Raw genomic sequence first — 5,366 nt, forward strand, 5'->3', positions numbered from 1 at the left:
TATAGGATCATATCCCCTACAAATAGAGAGAGTTTTACTTCCTCTTTGCCAATTTGGATGCCTTTAATTTCCCTGTCTTGCTGTATAGCTCTTGCTAAGACTTCCAGCACAATATTGAATAGGAGTGGTGACAAAGGGCATCCTTAACTGTTTCCTGTTCACAGAGGGACGGCTTTCAGTTTCTTTTCATTGAGAGTAATGTAGGCTATTGGTTTTGTATATATACTCTTTATTACGTTGAGGAATTTCCCTTCACTTTCTACTTGGTTGAGTGTTTTTATCAGGAATGGATTTGGGATTTTGTCAAATGCATTTTCTGCATCAATTAATATGATTATGTGTTGTTGTTGTTGTTGTTTTCTTTTTTCTTATTTATATGGTGGCTTATATTGTTTTTCTAATGCTGAACCATCCTTGCATCCTTATTATGAATCCCAATTGGTTATGATGTATTATTGTTTTGAAGGTGCTGCTGGATTTTGTTGGCTAGGATTTTGTTGAAAATTTTTGCATCTATAGTCATGAGGGATATTGGTCTATAATTTTCTTTCTTAGTGATATCTTTCCCTGGTTTTGGTATGAGGGTTATGCTTGCTTTATAAAATGCATTAGGAAGTTTTCCATCCTCCTCTATTTACTGGAATAATTTGAGTAGAATTGGTGAAGATTTGGTAGAACTCACCAGTGAAGCCATCTGGACTTGAACTTCTTTTGGTTGGGAGTTTTTGATGACCTGGTCAATTTCTTCTTCTGTTATGGGTCTATTAGAATCTTCTACTTCACTCTTTGTGAGTTTAGTTAGGTCATATTTTTCTAAAAATGCATCCATCTCTTCTAAGTTTTCAAATTTGTTGGAGTACAATTCTTCATAGTATTCTGTTATTAGCCTTTTGATTTCCATTGGTTCTGTTGTGACATTGCCCATGTGGTTTCTAATGCGTGTTATTTGTGTCTTCTCCCTCTTTTCTTTTGTTAGGTTTGCCAGTGGTCTGTCAATTTTACTAATCCTTTCAAAGAACCAGCTTCTTGTCCTGTTGATTCTTTCTATAGTTTTTCTGTTTACTGTCTCATTTATTTTTGTTCTGATCTTTATTTGTTTTCTTTTGGTGACTGTAGTTTTCCTCTGTTGGTCTGTTTCTAATTGCTGGAGATGCTTTGTTAATGTGTTCATTTTGATTCTTCTTTTTGGATGTGTGCATTTATCGCTATAAATTGTTCTCTCAGCACTGCTTTCACCATATCCCAAATATTTTGGTATGTTGTGTTTTTGTTCTCATTTGTTTCTAGGAACTTTCTGAATTCACATTTAATTTCTTCTATTATCCAGTCACTTGTCAGCAGGGTGTTATTCAGTCTCCATGTATTAAACTTTATTTCCTTGGTCTTCTTATTGCTGTTTTTTAATTTTATGGCATTGCGGTCTGAAAAGATGCTTTGTGGTATTTTGATGTTTGTAAATGTATGGAGGCTTGCTTTGTGACCTAATACATGGTCAGTTCTGGAGAATGTTCCATGAACACTGAAGAAGAATGTGTATTGTGCTGTTGTTGGGTTGAACATGTCTATGAGATCAAGTTGGTTGATTGTGTTGTTTACATAGCTTTGTCAGGTTTCTTTCTGGTTGTTCTATCCTTTTTTGAAAGTGGCATATTAAAATCTTCCACTATAATTGTAGATTTATCAATTTCTTTCATCAATTCTAGTAGGGTTTGCTTTATATATCTTGGTGATCTTTTATTGGGAGCATAGATGTTAATTATTGTTATGTCATCTTGTACAATTGACCCTTTAATCATGAGATAGTGTCCTTTATCTCTTATGCTGGTTTTTGCCATAAAGTTTATTTTATCAGAGATTAGTATTGCCATTCCTGCTTGTTTTTTATTGCTATTAACTTGGTGTATTTTTGTCCACCCTTTAACTTTTATTCTGTTTTTGTCTTTGTGTGTAAGGTGTGTCTCTTTCAGGCAGCATATTGAAGGGTCTTGTTTCCTTATTCATTCAGCCACTCTATGTCTCTCCACTGGAGCATTTAATACATTGACATTCAGTGTAATTATTGATAGGTATGGATTAACTGGTGCTCTGCATGCCTTCTTGTGCTGAGTTATTGTTTTTTGTACTAATTCTTGTCTGTTTCTTTTTAATTTTAAAGTTTACTTGTTCTGCTTGGATCATTTTCATGGTAAGTTGTGAAGTATTAATTTTCGTTGGGGTTACCCTATAGTCTATTAAATTTTCCTTGTGTTTAAGACAGTCTATTGTATCCTACAATCTACTCGACCTCCTCACCACCTGGATCTCTGTTCCTATATTTTTTCCCTTCTTTGACATTGTTAATATTTTGATGTTTGGTTGGCCTCACAGGTCCTCTGAATTCATTGCTGTAATTTTGTTCTGTTCTGTACTCTGCTATCTGTCGACTGAGTTCCAGGTGGTGTTGCTACATCTGTCAATCTCTGTTTTTTGTCTGTTCCTGCTGGTTTTTATTCAAAAAAACTCCCTTTAGGATGTTTTGAAGTGCTGGATTGGCTTTGACAAAATCTCTTAGCTCTGTTTATCCTGGAAGTTTTGATTGCACCATCATATTTGATTGACAGTTTTGCTGAATAGACGATTCTTGGTTGGCAGGTTTTTTTCTTTTAGGGTTTTATATATGTCTCCCCATTGCCTTCTTGCCTGCATGGTTTCTGCTGAGAAGTCAGAGCTTAATCTGATTTACTTGCCTTTGTAGGTAATCCTTCTCTTTTCCCTGGCTGTTTTTAGGATTCTCTCCTTGTCTTTGATTTTGGAGAGCTTGATTATGATATGTCTCAGTGATTTTCATTTGCAGTCTTTCCTTCTTGAGATTTGTTCATCTTCTTGAATATTTATCTTCTCATCCTTCAAGATGTTAGGAAAATTTTCTTCCAGCAGCTCTTCAACAACCTCTTCTGTGGACTTCTGTGATTCTTCCTCTTCTGGAATGCCAATAATTCTTAAATTATTCCTCTTCATAAATAATCCAGCATGAATCTTAGACTCTCTTCAGATTGTTTAACCCTTTTTTTCTGCTTGCTCTTCTATCTTAGCAGTATTGAGAGAATTATCTTCCAGCTCGCTGGTTCTGGTTTCCATCTCTTCAATTCTACTCCTTTGCTGTTTCTGTTTGTTGTCCATTTCTGATATTTTATTATTAATAATCTGGACTTCTTTTTGCACGTTTTGAATTGTTTCCAATGCTGTATCTATCTTGTTTGATTGCTCCTGCAGCACTTTCCTGACTTATTCCTTATTTTCTTCCACCCCTTTTCGGAGCAATTGAATTTGTTTCCATATCATTCTTCGGAATTCCTTAGGCAGATACAGAGCCTGCTCTTCTACTGGAAAGTCTGTGTCTGCTTCCAGCTCATTTGTCTGTATTCCTTTTTTTCTGTTTTTGGACATGTGTTGAGATCTTTAATTGTGTTTTCTTGGACATTTTCAGTAGTTATGTGTGTTTTTAATGCTTAGATGGATTTATGTTAGTTTGTTGTTAAAGTTACTGAGCATCTCCTGGTGGATATGATCTGGAGATAGGCTTCCTTTAGCACGTGTAATGCCTAGCAGCTGGTATTGGCTCTTGTCCAGATGGTGGGGTATTACCAGGTATGCTTGTAGCTTGGCTATATGAGCACAGTTGCTGCCTCTTCTTGGGTAAGGTAGGGGGAGAAAGCTCCCAACCCTAGGAAAAGAGTGAGGTCAAAAGGACTAAAGACAGAAACAATATAAAAGCAGAGACAGAAAGCAAAAAGCAAAAACAAAAATAAAATCATAATTGACTATACAGTGGCCTTGGCTGATCAGGCAGGGATAAAAGTGTCCTGCCCAGGTTAACTTTGGTGCTGGGTCCCAGAGGCAGGCGTCATAAGAAGCAGATTCCTCTCTGTGCCATGGGAAAACTGTGGGTGCAATGCTGGACCCTTTTGGGGCTGTACTCCCTCCCACCTGAAGGCCTCTGGGCTGGGCAGTGAGGGCGTGATTGGAGTGAAAAGGAAAGATAAGTGAAAAATGAAAAGTGAAAGATGAAAAATCGGTTACACCTCTCCCTCCAGACACACATCTCCACGGCTTCTAGTGCTGGGTCCACTCATGGGGTTTTTAACACTGTAAATTTTTATGAATTTATGGAAGCAGACGGCCTCATCTTTGTCCTGTGAAGCACCTGGTGGTTTTGAACTGTACCAACCTTTTGGTTAACAATTGGACACTTAAACACTGTGCCACCAGGACTAGTTCTGGCATTATACAAATCTGGTTGGGTGGGGTGGGCTCAAGTTGATTTGAGACACAGAGCCACACCATAAGCAAATGGGGATGATTTTAGTGCTTGGACTTGTGTAGTATCTTTTCACCCACCTGTATGTCAGTTTATCATACTGTTGTGGCTTGTGTGTTGCTATGATGCTAGAAGCTATGACACTGGTATTTCAAATACCAACAGAGTCACACATTATGGACAGGTTTCAGTGGAGCTTTGAGACTTAAAAGACAGACTAGAAACAGAGGCCTGGGAATCAACTTCCAGAACTTATGTTGTCCAATATGGTGCTAGAAGATGGGCCCCCTAGGTTGGAAGGCAGTACACATTAATTGCAACAATGGACTCAAACATGGCAATGAACATGAGTATGGTAGAATATCTGGGTCCACTGAACATGGGGCCACCATGAGTGGGAGCCAACTCTATGGCATGTAGTAACAACAAAGTCTAGACCCTGCTCAGTCACTTCTCAGGTGTTTTGGACACAGATGCAGTTCTTAACCTCTGTTGTTGATTAGTGCTGTCAAGTTGATTTGACTCATGGTGACCCTTTTAGATACAGAAGAGCTGCCCCATAGAGCTTTCTTGGCTGTCATCTTTACGAGAGCAGATCACCAGGTCTTTCTTTCATGGAATACGGAACGGGTTCGAAACGCCGACCTTTAGGTTAGTAGCAGAGTGCTTAACCACTGAACTACCAGGGATCCTTACCTAATATCTTCTTGTTTGTTGTTAAGTGCCGCCAAGTCGGTTACAACTTATAGTGTTTCTGAGGAGTGAGTTTGAACTACCAACCTTGCAATTCAGACGACCTCTCAGTGCAGTTCTTATCCTACAGTGCTACATCAGTACTCCCTAATATCTAGTTCCATTAAATCTGTTACATTTACCCCACCACTTCAGTCTGAATTTGTTTTATAAACTATTGTCCTCTCAGCCCCACAGCATTTGAAGACATGCTCAATGTGTCTTTGATGTCCTCATCTCCATCTCTCATCAGCATTAGAAGGATAAGGTCACAGGCAGAGGCCTGGGTTCTGCACCATAACCTCCTTTCCACATGGCCATCAGCCTTTGAAATACA

Source organism: Chrysochloris asiatica, unplaced genomic scaffold (assembly GCF_000296735.1).
Source record: "Chrysochloris asiatica unplaced genomic scaffold, ChrAsi1.0 scaffold00049, whole genome shotgun sequence".
NCBI classification, from domain to species: domain Eukaryota; kingdom Metazoa; phylum Chordata; class Mammalia; order Afrosoricida; family Chrysochloridae; genus Chrysochloris; species Chrysochloris asiatica.